This window comes from Dipodomys merriami, unplaced genomic scaffold (assembly GCF_024711535.1).
Source record: "Dipodomys merriami isolate MVZ:Mamm:240054 unplaced genomic scaffold, mDipMer1.0.p SCAF_9, whole genome shotgun sequence".
Taxonomy (NCBI): domain Eukaryota; kingdom Metazoa; phylum Chordata; class Mammalia; order Rodentia; family Heteromyidae; genus Dipodomys; species Dipodomys merriami.
This window is the reverse complement of record NW_027206512.1, coordinates 22,504,341-22,522,481: the sequence shown is the minus strand read 5'-3', so window position 1 is coordinate 22,522,481 and position 18,141 is coordinate 22,504,341. Positions and strand designations below refer to the sequence as shown.

The window sequence follows — 18,141 nt, the reverse complement described above, 5'->3', positions numbered from 1 at the left end:
AGATTAGGTGGCTATAGGTCTGTGGGTTCATTTCTGGGTTTTCAATTCTATTCCATTGGTCCTGCCGTCTGTTCTTGTGCCAGTGCCAAGCTATTTTGATTACTATGGCTTTGTAGTAGAGTTTGAAATTTGGAATTGATATTCCTCCAGTGCTGTTCTTTCTGTTGAGGATCATTTTTGCTATTTGGGGTCTTTTATTGTTCCATATGAATTTTTGGGTTGCTTCTTCTATTTCCTTGAAGAATGAGGTTGGGATATTGGTAGGTATGGTATTGAATTTGTAGATAGCCATTGGCAGTATTGCCATTTTCACGACATTAATCTTACCAATCCAGGAGCATGGGAGGTTTTTCCACTTGCTTAATTCTGCTTACTGCCCGATTAATAAGTGGCTAAAGACTTAAAGAGAGACTTCTCTGAAGAGGAAATAAGAATGGCCAATAGACACATGAAGAAATGCTCAATCTCTCTAGCCATAAAACAAATCAAAACAACATTGAAATACCACTTCACCCCAGTTAGAATGTCTATAATCAAGAACTCTAATAACAACAGATGCTGGAGGGGATGTGGCCAGAAGGGAACCCTACTGCATTAATGGTGGAAGTGTAAACTTGTACAACCACTCTGGAAAGCAGTATGGAGGTTCCTCAAAAGACCCCACATAGAGGTCCTCCCCTATGACCCAGCAATTTCACTTTTGGGCATTTACCCAAATGATCACAAGCAAGGTTATACCAAAGCTACCAGCACAACCATGTTTATCGCAGCATTATTTACCATAGCTAAGATATGGAACCAACCCAGATGCCACTCAGTAGATGAATGGATCAAGAAGATGTGGTATATATATACACAATGAATTCTATGCCTCTATCAGAAGGAATGACATCACTCCATTTGTTAGGAAATGGAAAGACTTGGAAAAATTATATTAAGTGAAGTAAGCCAGGCCCAAAGAAACATAGGTCCCATGGTTTCCCTTGTTTGCAATGACTAGTACATGTTTAGGACAAGCAGAGATCATTAAAGGCTATGTACATATGACCACATGAGATGATGTTAAGCAAAATGTACCCTGAGACAGAGATACAAGTGTTTTTTTTCTTGCTATTGTTTTTAATGTACTTATAATGCACTGTTATTCTTTTGTTTCTTTTGTATGTTCTTCCCCACAGTATAACTCCTGTTTTCACTGTATTTGATGCCAGTGTTCTGCATCTTGTATATACATTTTTGTAATTTGGAGAGGGGAAGGAATATAGCGGAATGCTTAAATGGGGATGCAGTTTGACCCATTGTGACCATGAGATGTACAGGACACTATGTTGAAGATGAACTTTATAATATCAGGGTGGGGGGGTGGGAGGAGTTGGGGAAGTGGGGAGGGAAGTGATGGTAGTGGGGAAAGAAAGGAGGAGATAGCAATGCTCACTATGAAATGTACTCATTACCCTACTCATGTAACTGCAACCCCTCTGTACAATATTTTTACAATAAAAATTTATATAATGAGAACAATCCCTCAATAATATTTCTTCAACCTTTAAAATATAAGTAGGTTTAGGTAGGGGTTCAGACTAAGTGAAAGCAAATGTGTGAAGTACCGATCCTGATGCCTGGCATATAACAGGCACTGAATAATGCAGTTGTTAGTATTATTATTCCTGCTGTTGTTCACACTGCTGCTCTGCCCAAACTCACCCAGTTTCAAATCTCAGTTTCAGTGTAGCCTTCTTTCACCTAGAATGGAACTAAGGTTACCATAAGATATTTCTGTACATGTTGCACTGGATATTCTGGCTTATATATTTATTTTAGTAACAAGTGTTTGAAAAAAAATTAAACAATTGCCTGCAAACAGGAAAAATGATAAATCCTATTTAGTTAATGGTCAATATGTACTACTTCGGACTGATAAACTTAAAAGTGTTTACACTTTAGACCCAGCTACTAAGATCCAAATAGCACTTAGCTACCTTTTCTTTACAATAATTTGTGTAAACATTCCTGTTTTCATGGATGTCAATCATCTCCTTTTAGTCCTCATTTTCTCTAACAGAAGACTATTTTCCTAGAACATATTTGCAAACACCAAGGAATGGTTGACAAATATGTGTTTACAGACTGTTGAAATAAAAATAACACAGCATGACTCACATGCTTCCTCTACTATAAATGGGATTCTGAAGATGACAGGGAAACATTCCAAGGACTGAACAGATGGGTGACAGATAAAGAGAGTCAAGTGTCTGTGAAGGAAAGGTAAGCTATTTCTCCTTGTCATTGTCTTCGAAGAAGAGTATTCTCAAACTTTAAAAACTGTAAAATCAGATCTTCAGTTTAGATCCTTTATAAGATCTCTGAGAACACAATGCTTTAGTACATGGAATTAAAGTGAAAACTTGAGCTGCGATCTATTTCTGGTCCTCAGAATGTCAGTTCCCCACCTATTGAACTGATAGTGCATAAAAAATATGAAAGAGACTGAAAATGATCAGGAGTTGTAAAGGACGCATGTCCTCTAGCGTTAGATTAGGTCGCCCACTAGCAAATGACTGAAAGACACAGTCAAATAAGCAGTTAAATAGCCAAAGCATAAGAAGCAGTGTGCATTGGAGACAGAGAATAGAACAAGACCTAGCATTGGAAAGGTTTGTGAATGGATAACAGGGAGGGTATTTTTAAAAGCATGGATCTAGGGCCTAGGAATAAGCACTGTGTAGATTACACAGGGACACAGAGATGAGTTTTCTTGGTTATTTGTCATTTTTATTTCTTGAGATAGCATGTTGCTATCTATGCCAGACTGGCCTCAAACTCACATACAGCCCAGGCTGACCCAACTCATGATCATCCTGCTTCCACTTTCTGAATGTTTGGATTACAGGTGTGTGCCATCACTCACAGCAGAGATAAGTTTCCAGTTCAATAAGTGATTGTGTAGTTCCTCGCGGGAGTCAAAAACATTGTAACAATACATTACTAAGCTACTATTTGGAATGCTACTAGCATAATTCTTATGTCTGTTGAGAGTTTGGTCCTGGCAAGTAGTCAGGATTAGAGCCAAGAAAGGACAAGAAAAATACAGACTTCCTTTCAAGGAATGCAATTCTGGCCATCCCCTCAAGTCAGGCCTGGACATGAGGGAAAAGAAACAGATACATTTGCAAGATTGGGGGTGATGGAATTTCAGATGTAGACATGCAGAGCTACATCAGGGATGAATGAGTAGAGAGGCAATTTGATACCACATAGCTTAAACTCCTTGAATTTACCCAATACAGGGACAAAACTGCAAACAGAGAGGACTACACTTTTAAGAGAGAATTAAGTAGCCCCATGTACTTAAGGAGAAAGAACTAATAGACCAGGTATCAGGCAGGTCCCAACATGCATGCCATTAACGGAGAATAATTGAGAACCAAAATAATGAGCATAGCCACTTATTTATTATAGTGCTATATATGCAGTCATTAACCACAGCCCAATGACAGATGACAGGTAAGCCCAAAGCATCTCTTCCCACCTTACTGCAGTCTCCAGGGAAGCTACAGTTAAGGACTCAAGCTCTAGACCACCATGATCCCAAGCATGGAAACATTACTCATTCAGGAGCCTCCTTAAGAGGCCAGTTTATATAGAACGGTCAGTAGAGGCTTCCTTAGCTATCACTGTTAAAACCACTTGAGTGAGGTAATGAAGGGAGAATTGAAGAGACTCTTCTCCAGCCTCATGTAGAATGCAGGACTTTTCCACCCCCAGCCTTTTTCCTTTTCTTCTTTGCCTCAGGGTCCATAAAACTGTAGGAGCTTTTTGTGGGGTCTTTCAGGCATAAGTAGACCCCATTTCTGTGCTGATTCTCTTGAACTTTCCCCTGGTTCATGGGAAAACATTGGAGTGGGTGAGTTGGCACTTTCTTCCATTAGGCTCTTGCTTTTATTACCCTGATAAATAATTAGAGATGCAACTGTAAGTTGCACCTTGGCTTTCTGCCTTTCCTTGGCTGCTTTGATGTCTGACAGCTCAGCTTAAATCCTGACAATTCTCCCCCAACAGGTAACTCAGAAATCTAAGACGTTTTTACCTTTGGGCTATACCAACTGGGGCCCGTGTTTCTAACAGAAAGAAGGTGAAGAATTGTGCAAACAAATGGGGGAATGATCAAGTCTAGATGTGGTGCATCACATGTCCGTTCATGTCTTATTTGTCAGAATTCAATTGCATGCTCCTAACTTAAGTGCAAGGGAGGCTGGAAAGGTAGTTTTCCTGTGCATACAAGAGAAGGAAATATATTTGTTTAGCCATCCAGTCAGCTTTTCTGCAGCATTGGCTTTTGCTGAGCATATATGCATACATTGCAGAAGTACGTTTTCAATGAATTTTGAGAATTAGTCTGAGGAGATTAGTCTGAGGACTAATAACCAACCCAACTGTTGAAAGGCAGACGCATCTTGGAGGACAATGGCATTCACTTTCTTAGTCTAGAAACAACTTCTGGATAATCTTGAGAGGCTTTTCTCCACCCACCAATACTTCTAAATTACACTCATTGGGACTAGCTGTACAATCCTGCATTTACAATTCCGCTTAAGCTTGTGAATTCTCCACTTCCCACCCTCTCTCTTTCTCTAAACGTGGAAGGTTTTAATTACTGATTTTCTTTTCCCATCATCCTTAGTCATTTCATGGGTGCTTAGGGAATATCTGCCAAACCTCGCAGTGGCTTTGTAGTAAATGTTTGATGCCTTTAAACACAGGGCTACCCCATGTCAATCACTAAAAGTTTCCAGAAGTTTCAGATCACAAAAGATTTTAGGCATTAAGCTGCAGGGACTTTACTGAATTTTTCAATAATAGATGATGGGAAAACTTTTTCATCATTCATGATCTAAAGTCATACAGTTTTTTTTAGTTTAATACAAGTACTTTTATTATTTACAGAAATATTAACTTAGGTCTCATAAATATTCATTGTCAATATCAATTTTACTATGTTTAAGTTTATAATTCCCATCAGCCATTATACTCAAGCTAATTCAGAGAAAAGCCAGAACTAAAATGGCAGGAAATATGGCAAATGCTCACTCTTACATGATATATAAGACAACTATCTTCCAGTCCACATGCAAGAGACTGAGAATAGGTAGTTTGGCATTTGGTCAAAGCATAATGACAAGTCCACCTTATCAGTGAATATAGACAAAGCACCAACTCTGCTATTAGCACAGCATTAGGTGCTTAGCCACAAGGAGTTTAACACAATGTTATGTTTAATACATATTTAAGACTTCTCATTTACAGAATTCTTGGCATCGTTGAGTTCTGAAGTTTTTACTGCTCTGCAACCTGAGGTTTGTGTTGTCTCTCTTTCAGTCCCAAAAGCTCTGTTTTGAGTTCTCCAGGCTTTGGTGGAATTTCAGGTATTGTCAGGTTGGGCCTATAGTACCTGTGCACCACTTGGGCACCGGCGCACATGGCCAGGAGGCTGGCCGCCAACATTTTCAGGTAGCTGGGACAGGACACACCCGCGGGCATGGTTGGAGGGCTCGGGGAGCACCCGCACTGGGGGAGCCGCTCTCTCTAAAGTCATACAGTTTCTTCTGTCTATTTTTCTTCTTCATTTACTACCTTTTAAATATCAAATGTATAGATGTGTTCTGGGTTTCCTCCTCCTTCCCCCTTCCTTCTCCCCTTCTCCCCTTCCTTTTCCCCCTCCCTCTCCTTCTTTTTCCTCCCTCTCCCCCCCCTCCTCCTTCTTTCTCCATGTACATCCTTCCAGGGATGTCTATTTGTTCAGTAAATAGAGCAGGCCTCTCTCTCTCTCTCTCTCTCTCTCTCTCTCTCTCTCTCTCTCTCTCTGTCTGTCTGTCTCTCTCTCTCTCTGTCTCTCTCTTTCTCTCGTTCTCTCTCTTTCTGTCTCTCCCTCTGTGCCATTCCTGGGGTTTGAACTCAGGGCCTAGGCTCGAATTCTTTTGCTCAAGAGTAGTGCTCTACCACTTAAGCCACAGCTCCACTTTCAGCTTTTGGTAGTAAATTGGAGATAAGAGTATCACAGACCTTAATGCCCAGGCTGGCTTCAAACTCTGATCATCAGATCATAGACTCCGGAGTAGCTAGGATTACAGGCACAAGCCACTAGTGCCCAGCGATTTTCTGCCTTTCTTAAAGATTGGTAGGGTTGCTTGCCTGGGTTCTACTCATTTGTAGTTGTGTCGTCTCTGGGTCTGGCCTGCCTACAATGCCTGTCTGGATTAGTTGGAAGATACCTCAACTTCTTTCATCCTGCTCCCTGGAGCTACTGCTTAGAGGAGAAATGCCTTCCCTCCCAATACACTTTTTCTTAAAACTTTGGTATGTGTGTATGCAAAGCACTAGGGTTTGAACTTAGAGCTTTGTGCTTGTGAGGCAAGTGGTCTACCACTTGAGCCATGCTCCAGACTCCTTAGTAATTCTTTTGAAAGAGGAATGGATTTAATTCTTTATAATTTATCTTTAACTCGTTACTCTCAGAATTAGACCTTCATTCTAGTCTTTTCTGAGCCCTTAATCTATATCCCTACTGCTTAGAGGAAATATATCAGATAAACAGGTTAACCCATCCAGCAGGTTCTCTCAGTGCTGTGAGCAGCCAGAACACTTCCCAGAGGAGTGCACGACAGACCTTTCATGGCTGCCTCTTGGAAGTTTACAGAAGATGCCTGTGTATGCCAGCAACTCTCTAGCAAGTAAGGCAGCTTTCTAGAGGAGAAGGTCATATAGCTCTTTGTAAACCTTAGCGATGGAGTATTCATTTATGAATTCTTTGGGAAATGCTGCAGATTTGAATGACAAAAGGGTCCAGACAGAGGTAGAAATGGGTTCCTGTGTGGACACTGTGGCCAGGAGGAGGCATTGTGTGGAATCCACAGTTGGCAATAGCTTTTGAGCTGAGATATATTGACATGAGGCAATGTGAGTTTGGGGCAGTAGGGTCTACTGCATTTTGAGAGAAGCCTGAAATTTTTGATTTTTCAAATGTTGACTTCTACTATAGGAGTTTAAAAAACCATAGAAATAGTCAAGTGTTTCCAAGCTTTACTCCAAAGTTTGTAGAAATAAGCAAGCATTTCGGACTGGTGGACCAGGCCAACTCTTACTAGTTTAAGGTCCACTATCAAACACATGGCACACAATTTAAAAATTAGAGAATTAAAGTATTAACATTATTAGTGTCCCATTCAAAAGTGAATGGTAAGTTGGCCTAAGGCAGGTTGATTTCAATATCTAATATCAAGACAATAATTACTACATGATTGAAATATTTCCAAAGCCACAAGATTTTGAGGTTTCCTCTAAGTTAGTTGTAAAATGACCCCGACTTATATTTTAAAAATTGCATTTGAATCTAGATAATGAAAGCCAATGCCATGATCAGAACCTAATTCCTAAACTTGCACTTGGTACTGAAAAGTCAGCAGGCATAGTGTCCTTGCCGAGTTAGAATAAATGCGCTTTGCCCTGGGCAAGATATGAAACACAGGTGAAGTTGCTTGTTTTTCCCAGGCTTGTGTCCAACTATAAACTCTGGCAATTGCACAAGATAACTTATAATTGCTTTGAAGGTATTCTAGAATCCAATTGTTTTTCTTCTTATGACCTAGATAAACATGTAGATTATGTGTGAACTACTCACATTTAAAGGGTTATTTAAAAAGGGGGCTAAAATATTAGTTCAATACCTCAAAAACACTTTCTTTTTTTAAAATTTAATTTTTATTTTGTTTTAAAGGTGATGTACAGAGGGGTTAAAGTTACATAAGTAAGGTAATGAGCACGTTTTTTTTCTAACATTGTTTCCCCTTCCCTGGTTTTTCTCCTATTTTCCCTCCCACACCCCCCTCCCCCGACTTCCCCTTTCCCAAATTGTAAAGTTAATTTCCAACCTAGTGTCGTGTGAGTATTGCTGTTACATTTTGTTATTCTCCTTCCCCTCCCAAAATCAGATAAACGTATATTCAAGACATAGGGTACCAAAATAAAAAACGATGACAACAGGGGAAAAGCCAAAGGAAAAAAAAGAAAGAACTTCACACAGTACATTAAAAACAACAACAACAAAACCTCTTGTTTCCATATCTTGGAGTTCATTTCGATTAGCATCATTTTATATGATCATATGTACTTAGCTATTGAGATATCATGATTCTCTGCTAGGACTATCCTCGACATATAGTAATTATTACAACTGAGGGAAACCGTGGAGCCTATATTTCTTTGGGTCTGGCTTACTTGACTTAACACGATTTCAAAAACACGTTCTCAAGAGTAGGCATAGTGACACACCCCTGTAATCCTAGCTACTTGGGAAAGAGATTGGGAGGATCCTGGTACAAAGCCAGCCTTGAGCAAAAGTCATGAGACCTTAACTGAAAAATAATGAAAACAAAACAAGTTAGGAGGCATGGCGTAAGTGGTAGAGCAAGTTCCTCTCAAGTAGAAGATCTTGAGTTCAAACCTAGTCATTAAAAAACAAAAAATGTATTTTTTCAAAGTACTTTTTTCTTTGAAAACAAATGAGCCTTGTATTAATACTCAGACAATTGAAATTAATGGCAAGAAACTGCTAATTAATGAGGAGGTTTTGCATTCTAATTGCGTTTCACATTCACTCTTGTGAGACTGTGTCATTTTGTTAAAATCAAGTAACTTTGTTGATTTCTCAAAACAAGGCACAAAATCTCTCTGCCAGCGTCCCAAGGTAGCTAAATGCATTTACTTCAGTTTAATATCATGGTCAAAACTGGCCTTGAAAGAAAACTCATGGCCTCTGAGTTTTATGTTTACTTTCTAATATATTTTATATGATACAGGTCTCTTTGTGAATATTCAAGAAAACACCCAGGCCTGGAAGTTCCAATGATTTTGAGTGGATAATATATATAAAGATGTGTTAGGTAAGTGTTGCAATAGAAAAATCTTTAGAATGCTACTGCTATGGGCTAAATTCCTTTTATTTAAAAAAATGTGTTTCTCACAAAGGATTACAAACAGAAAACATTCCAATGCTGTGAGCTGTGTGGTACTTCTGTAAAGCGATTATGCATGTTCTTAGTACTTGCAAACACTTCATATGACACATTCTAAAACAAGGCCAACACATCCTACCATTGTGATGAGTGGGACACTGCTGTATGAATTCAGTGTTTCCTGAAATTTCTGGAATGTTCTTTTTAACGTGAGTGTGGTGTATGCCTGCTCAGTAGCAGGTAGCTTACAGCATAGGATATTAAAGCGTGGGAAGTCTACTATTTCCCTTTTCAGGCTAGAAATCTTTTTGTTTCCAGATAGCACCTTTTTTTTCTTATTGTGAAAATACTGTACAGAGGGGTTACAATTACACGGGCAAGATAACGAGTACATTTCTTATCAAGCATTGTTGCCTCCTCCTTTGTTTCCCCTTCCCATCCCTTCCCATCTCCCCACCTCACCCCAACCATTCCTCCTCCCCGGCCAAAGCTGTAAAGTTCGTTTTTCGACATAATGACTTGTACATCTCATTGTTGCAATGGGTCCACCTGTATCCCTATTTAAACGATTTGTTTTTTCTCTTCCCCTCCACAAATTATACCAACATCAAATACAGTGAAAGCAGGGGTTATACCGTGGGAGAGGGACATACAAAGCAACAAAGAAATATCTTATAAATATGTTAGAAACAATAGCAAGAAAAACCATTTGAGTCCTTATCTTGGGGTTCATTTCACCTAACATCAACTTATCTGACCTTTTCTGCTTGTCTCAGACATATACTAGTTATTGCAAATAAGGGAAACCATGGGACCTATGTTATTTTGGGCCTGGCTTACTTCACTTAATATAATTTTTTCCAAGTCTTTCCATTTCCTAACAAATGGGGCAATGCCATTCTTTCTGATGGAGGCATAGAATTCCATATATATATATATATATATATATATATATATATATATATATGTATACACACACACACACACACACACACACACACACACACACACACACACACACACACCATATTTTCTTGATCCATTCATCTACTGAGGGGCATCTCGGTTGGTTCCATATCTTAGCTATGGTGAATAATGCTGCGATAAATAAAGTTGTGCTGGTAGCTTTATTATAGCCTTGTTTATGATCATTTGGGTAAATGCCCAGAAGTGGGCTGGGTCATAGGGGAGCTCTATGTGGAGTCTTTTGAGGAAACTTCATAGTGCTTTCCAAAGTGGTTGAACAAGTTTACACTCCCACCAATAACAGAATGGAAGAAAGACAGCCTCTTCTAATGGTGCTGGCAGAACTGGTTAAACACTTGTAGAAAATTAAATTAGGTCCTTATGTATCACCCTGAACCAGAATCAACTCCAAATGGATCAAAGACCTCAAAGCCAAAGCAGACACCCTGAAAACATTACAGGAAGGAATAGGAGAAACTCTAGGGCTCCTTGGCACCGGCCGAAATTTTCTCAATAGAGACCAGAAACACAACAAATCAAAGAAAGGTTGGACAAATGGGATTGCATGAAATTGCAGAGCTTCTGCATGGCAAAGGACATAGCTAGCAAGATCAATAGAAAGCCCACGGATTGGGTCTCATATCTAAAATATACTTAGAACTCAAAAAATTAAATCCCCCAACAACAAATCCTCAAAGAAACAACTGCCCAATAAATAGGTGGACTGGAAACTTATCTGAAGAGGAAATAAGAATGGCCAATAGATACATGAAGAAATGCTCAACTTCTCTAGCCATAAAAGAAATGCAAATCAAAACAACACTGAGATTCCACCTCACTCCAGTTAGAATGGCAAAAATCAAGAACTCTAATAACAACAGATGCTGGAGGGGATATGGCCAAAAGATAGCAGCTTTTTGTTGTCCACTGGATATGAAAAGTCTTGTACCCTGACAACTTTTTCACTAGATGACTCTTGTTTCTGTAATCAATGGTTTCTGTACTTACAGAGAGCAGGGTTGGGGATGGAGTGCATGGAGCTCATGCAGACACACCTAAGTCTTTCTATCTTCAGAGAGAAGAATAAGTAAGGGTGGTTTGGAGGTGAGCATCCTTTCCTGACTTCCCCAATAATCTACAGCAATAGCACCTGCACAGCTTTGGATGGCTGGGATTCACTAAGCAGCTTTGGAATAGTGCCCCGTTTGGTCCTGGTGATAGCCTAGCAAGATAGGTAATGCCAGAGCCACTAAGTACATGCTATCCATGAGAGAGAGCACTGCATTTTACAAGGTTCAGGGGTTTGCTGGATGTCGCAGAAGCAGTAAAGACAGGGCTAAGAATAAAATCCAGGCCTGTGCTGCACGCAAATCAGATGCAAGCACCGCACTAAGGTAGGCTAGGTCTGCCCAGTTAAGATGATAATCTATGCTCCTCCCAAAGCATGAAGCCTGCAAGTTCCCTATTACTTTCTCACTGGAATCTATTTTCATGGTTCAAGAACTCCTTGAATTTGCATTTAGCTCTGAAAATCCTATTTGATTCACACCAGTGCTCATTGGTGGCACATTTTCCTGTGCTTATAAAGCCAACACATATCTTATTAAACCAACATTTCTTTTCTTTTTAGAAGCCTTACTGATAGCATGCAAATTCTTACCCATCATATCTGATAAAAATTCAGAACCTAGAGAGATCCCTTTGTACTGGGCTAAGCGGACAGACCATATCCCCAGGGATGGTTGGTGTCCCAGAGCATTTGACACCACTTCAGGTCATTGCAACAGCTACAGGAGGGCAGCGGCATTGTTCCTGCCACGCTGCATAGGCTGGCTACACGCAGTCTTCAGCAGTGAGGATTTCAAACTGCATTAATATTCACATTTTGCTCAACTTCAGATGGCATAACATAAGGCATGTGTTTGTGTGTGTATGTTAGGACAAGTTTATGCAGTTTTTTTTATTGTTATTATGCTGGTGATGTTCAGTCATACAAGTCAGGTAATGAGTGTATTTCTTTCTGGACAATATCACCCCTTCCCTCACTTTCTCCGTTTTTCCTTCCCATCCCCACCCACAAGTTGTAGAGTTCATTTTCAACATGGTGGTTTGTTTATCTTTTTTAAAAAGGCTGATCACCATCTATCCTGATTTTTTTTTTTATAATTCTTAAGTAGTTGTAAAAAATGGGTTTCAATTCAACATGTCAGTTTGTGAGTACAATGCATCTTGATCAATGGCCACTTTTTCCATTGTTTTTCCCTCAACTCTCCCAATTCCACACATTCCCTCAATTTATTAGTTTAGTCCTTAAATATGTACATTGAATATTATTACTCTGTCTACCCTTCCTCTCTCCATTTATATACCCATCCACTTGAGCACACTCCTGGCAACAGGTGTACTAGTTCTTATAAAACACAATCTCTTAACACTCATCTAATTTGTATATAGCTATCTATATTTGTACCTATAACTACATTTATCTTGTCTATCTGTTTATTTGTCTGTCTGTCTATCTCTCTCTCTATCATCAATCTTCTATTTATGTACCTATACTGATAATGTAAAAATGCAAAGAATTAAAATAAGCAATATGCATACACATACATGCATACATGCTGGCCAACCAAACTTAGATCTGTAACTACCTCTACATTTCATGGCTTGTTGATTTGCAATATGCTTAAAAAGCATACTACTTAATTCCATAAATGAGTTCATATCACTGGAAGCCAAATATCAATCTTGCTCTTTATTTTTGCTGTGAAGTACATGGTAATGTCTCTTTCAGAAAAACAAGAGTTTCATAAATTGCAGGCTGGGGATATGTCTTAGTGGTAGAGTGCTTGCCCAGCATGCATGAAGTTCACTTCCCCAGTACCACATAAACAGAAAAGTTGGAAGTGGCACTGTGGCTCAAATGGTAGAATGCTTAGCCTTAAACAAAAGAAGTTCTGGGACAGTGCCCAGGTCCTGAGTGTCAGCCCCAGGTGTGGCACCAAAAAAATGCTGTGCACAGTGGCTCATGCCTTTAATCCTAGCTACTCAGGAGGCTGAGATTTGGGATCACGGTTCAAAGCCAGCTTGGGTAGGAAAAAAAAAGTCTGTGAAACTCTTATCTCCAATAAAATACCAGAAAACTGGAAGTGGCACTGTGGCTCAAGTGGTAGAGTGCTAGCCTTGAGCTGAAGAGCTGAGGGACAGTGCCCAGGCCCAGAGTTCACGCCCCACGACTGACAAAAAAATAAAAAAGAGTTTCATAAAATGCAAACTCACTGAATGAATAAAACTTTGTGTTTAGAAAAATATTTCTATCCAACTATTAGAAAAGATGCTTTTCAAAACTGACCTTGAACTATATCACTGCAACTGTAGATAATAAACTAATTATCTCTGTTTTGCAGGTGGAGATGTTCCAAAGAGTGGTACATGTAAGCCACGAGTATGTAAAATGTCACTGTGGTTTACAGGAGAAACTCGGAGATAGTCTTCCAGAACATGTATGCTTGTAATGTTGCGATTTGTGTTTGTCTGTGACCATTAGCTAATTCCTGATGCTGAGAAACATGTATGCCTCTAATGTTGGGGTTTGTGTTTGTCTGTGACCATTAGCTAATTCCTGATGCTGAGAGTTTCTGAAAATTTCATCCAACCTTCACCCTCTGATAGGTGGAGGAAAACAATCACTTGAGAATTAACTAATCCTTTGTTTTGATAATGCAGGTGTCTATGTGATGTTGGGGGAGAGAGGTTCCAAACTGCTTTCCAGGCCATTTCTCCAGATGCCAGTTAATGCACACAGATTAGGGAGCAGAGCAGGTCCCGTCTGCCCTCTTGAGTTTTCAGGAGGGCCCTTTTCCTCACATCTGACTTTGGAGCTTTGCCCACAACGTTGATCAAGGCTCTCACAGCAATCTAATCCAGGTGCCCTTGTTAGTTTCAAGTCAAGTTCATCATACAAATTTAGTACTTTCATCAGCACGAGCAGAGATCAATGGGCAGCTTACTTTTTTTGCCAGAAGGAACACAACTCTCCTTGTCCACAGAAGAATCCTATTATATTTCAAGGATTTGCTTGTCCAAAACCAGAAGCAGATTTTTTTTAGGACCCTTATGATCTTACTGCAATAATCTATCTGGTAATAGAGTATTAAAGCAAAGTTCACTTTGATGTAGCTCATATTATTGAGCTTAAAGTAAATGTCCAAAGTAATGAATTATAGAGAGTATTCTGGCTCAATGACGTAGGATTTTTGGCTCGTCACGTTTATGTGATGTTCAGTTGAGAATGGCCAGTGCAAAGATCAGATCTGTGACTATTGACTCCAGAGTTTATCAAAATTACCTGAAAGGGGGGCTGGGAATGTGGCTTAGTGGTAGAGTGCTTGCCTAGCATGCATGAAGCCATCTGCTAGGAACTGGACATTAGAATTTTCTAGAAGAGGCAAACATCATGTGACAGATGCGCTGGTGGGGTCCAACTCTTGCTTATCACTCAGTGGGCAGTACTCTGTGGCAGCCACTGTCACCACTTTTTGCAAGCACAACCAGCTCTTGAGGAAAGAGTTGTGGAGCTTCCTTAGTATAAAAGATAATGAGCCTAAAAGAACAATTCCCTCCTGCTCTTGGCAATAAGTACATTCCTAGACATCAATTCGACAGAGTTTTTTTCAATACTTAATTTTTATCAATGACTGAAGGATGGCAGATATTCAGGTAGATTCAATAATGTCCTTCTAGTCCTTGTTCCAATGGCTTATGGCTAATTCAATGTATCTGGGATTCTAGTCCCAATTCACCCAGGGTTTTACCCTCACCCATGTTTCAGCTACTAACCAGGAATCTGGTTAGATAGCCAGGCAGGTGGCTACAAATTCAGATGTAGACTAAATATTTTTCAAGATAAATATATGGACAATGAGCTACTATAGATCTTTATTCCTATTATGGATAGGGATAAAAGCATAATTCCCCATGAGGACACAGTACCAATTTTCACCCTAGTGACTGAGATAAACAGTTAATATTCAGTGTAATGAGTGTAGAGAGGGCTTCAGCTGTAAAGACAAGATGAGACTTTGAAAAAGAGGCTCACTTCTGTGGACAGTGTCAATGGAGTCTAATAAGTATATTATCTGGAGGAATTCTTTCAGGCTGGGTCATGCTGATTGTTTTTAAGTAGCAGCAGGGTAAGATTGGAACCTCCAGATTTGGGGTGTTGTTAGATTCACAGGCTTTTCCCTGGATCATATGCCAGGGTCTATTGTTTGGAGTTTTAAGTTGAAGAACATGATTTTTTCCCCCTCCTGCCACTTCAAAGACAGTGCTGGTTTTAGACGAATCCTAGTCAAAATCACAAGTGTTAAATTCATGAGGTACAATATAAATGTGTTCATGTGCAAGGAGACATGTCTTTCTGATGGCGAGAATAATTGGGTGTTAAAACACACATACTCTTTTTATCTGAATCAAGTACTTGAGAGGTTGGATTAGGATATGAGTATTCACAGAACAGTCACAGCAAGGCAAGCATCATCTTGAGGGCTATTTCTTCCATGCTATTGTGAAGGATATCATTTGTTCCTCACAACAGACCCTCTCAAATGCCCTTCTAGGGAGCAAGATGTTCTAGTCCCTGAGATCTATCAGCTTGATCTCTCTCAAACAGTATTGTTTTCATTTCTACTGAATTCTTCTGTTCTGTGTTCATGGCAGATGATATTCTCTATGCTAACCTGCTCTTTCTTCTGAAAAAATACAGGTGTATCATTGTAGGTTGGACTCTACTTTCCTTTTTAATTTTGAAAATTTTTATTATCAAACCATGGCTACTTTTAGGAACTTTTTTTAGACATATATTCCCAAAGACTTGCTTTGTGACATTCTCTTTGGTTACCTCTAGAATGAATAAACTCATATATTAATTGCTGATGGTGATTGAATTCCTCATCACCTATATTAGAGACAGGGAATTTGGGTGGTCAGTATACATAAAGGGGTACACAGGCAGAATTATGGCAGCATCAAGATAAGCCTTGTGTCCTAGACCCCAAGCTGGGAGTAAGACAAGGTGACAGGTGTACAAGAAATGAAGGTAGGTGATAATGACATAGAACCTGAGGATTTCTTTCATTGGTCACTCAACAAGTATTCATACAACATGATGTGTCAAATTCTGTGGTTTGTTACAGATGCTCAGTTTTTAAAAAGGCAGGATGAAATTGTATTTTAGTGTCTTAAGAACCCTAATCATCAACTTTATATAGCGATATTCCTTTATTTCTTAAGATGTGATATCCTGGTGGGACTAGCACAAACTAGAATGTAAGAATGCCTAAAATAAAAACGTGTAAAAAAAAAAGTAATAGCTGTAAATCTTGTGGCTCTTGCTTTAATGTTCTCCTAGGGAAGGCAAAGCTGATTCATGGAACTGTGTGCAAAGGAGATGAGGCCACGCCCACCCATGCTGACAGGCCTCCTCTTGTGGTGATTCCCATGCCTTCAGGGAATCATGCTTTGATGATCTGCAAGTTGAAGGGATTGAAATTTCTCCGTCTACATCCAGTCACCAAGTCATCAGCTTTCAGGAGCATTTGTATAAATCTCAAAAGAAGGAACTCCCAATGACAAAGCAAAAATGTGATGTTTCTTTATTTTGTTCTTTGACACTAAAAGGGAACCAGTATAAAGATATTTCATCACTTAGGTGCAGATAGAACTACTATATAATGAACCTACAGCACCAAAATGCTGGAAATACAATAAAATTTAAAAAATACTATGCACTTTGCAAAATGACTTTAATGGCTGCTACTTTGGTTTGATGAGTTAATGAAATAAAAGAAAATTGATCAGAAAATATTGACAGAAATACATGAATAACTTTTTCCTAAAGAATTTCAGACTATAGGTCTTAAAGATGTTTTATGTAAAAAGGATTATATGGTCAAATAAGTTTGGGGATAGTTTGTTTCCTTTTTCTTCTGGGAAAATTATCCATTCTATTAAAATGGAAACTAGAGAATCCTGTATTAAAGTGATCTATTTACTATGTTCTAACAAAGATCATGTGAGTCCCTGAGCTTTAGCAGGACCTATATAATTCAGGGAAGGTGTTTGCAACGTTTCATTCAATGATGGATATCATCTCATAGTATATAATAGTGTCTACTACCACTTCTAGGAGTGCCTTATTTGTGTGTGTGTGTGTGTGTGTGTGTGTGTGTGTGCGCGCGTGCGCATGTGCTTGTGTGCATGTGTGTGTGTGTGTGTGTGTGTGTGTGTGTGTGTGTGTGTGTGTGTGCTGGCCCTGGGGCTTGAACTCAGGGTCATTCTTTGTTTTTACTGAAGGTTAGTGCTCCAAGCCACAGCTCCACTTCTAGGTTTTTTAACTGGAGATAAGAGTCTCATGGACTTCCTGCCTGGCTGGCTTTGATCCTTATATCTCAGCCTCCTGAGTAGCTAGGATTATAGGAATAAGCCACTCTTGCCCATCACACTTCTAGGAGTGCCTTTTTTTGTGCGTGATTAGTAGAGGGGTCCAGGCAGTGATAATGCAATACCTGTAAGTTTAACCTCTTGAATCTTTTCTTTTTTCTTTCTATTCTCATAATGTATTTCCTTGTACCAGTTTGGTGATAACTTTTCCAGATAAAAGAAACCAATATATCCCTACAAACTCACCTTATAGCAAATATAGGCTGGTAGATAGACGTTGGATGGGGCAGGGATAGGGGACAAGGGAGCTAAAACAAGCTGAGGGACCCGTGTGACAAGGGCCTGGAGGGGTGTGGGATTTTGTCTAGCTCCTTTGTGACACAGAGTGCCCCACTGGAGAACCAGGAGCCTTTATATCTGGCCTGACAAGAGAAGTAAAATGAATCCCTGCTTCTCGTGTCCTGACTCTCATTCCCAGACACTCTACGGTCCAGTAAAGGGGACTTTTTTTTTTCTTTCTTTCTGTTTAACCTTCTAATAATGAATGGGCCTGTGTTTTTCCTTGTTTGGGTAAAAGGGATGCTGGCAGAACTTCTGAAACTCAGTCACCGTCCTTGTTCTCCTTCTACTGGTAGATCTTTGGAATTGCATGCAGAAAAGTAGCCGACCTAGCAGAAGGAAAGCGAGCACTCTCCTGTAGGGTGGTAGAATGGGGAGAAACACTTCG

The 18,141-nt window shown here is 39.6% G+C and overlaps 1 long non-coding RNA gene and 1 pseudogene across 1 annotated transcript; one reads left to right on the top strand and one right to left on the bottom strand.

The window, feature by feature from the left end:
* Window positions 1–5,243: 5,243 nt before the first annotated feature.
* Window positions 5,244–5,538, bottom strand: LOC138820729 (ubiquinol-cytochrome c reductase complex assembly factor 6 pseudogene; annotated as a pseudogene).
* Window positions 5,539–6,644: 1,106 nt separating this feature from the next.
* On the top strand, window positions 6,645–16,777 carry LOC138820908 (uncharacterized). The gene is made up of 6 exons (XR_011370017.1): window positions 6,645–6,728; window positions 7,772–7,806; window positions 8,853–8,936; window positions 10,985–11,078; window positions 13,382–13,477; window positions 16,384–16,777. It is a non-coding gene; the product is annotated as an uncharacterized lncRNA (long non-coding RNA).
* The last annotated feature ends 1,364 nt before the right edge of the window (window positions 16,778–18,141 follow it).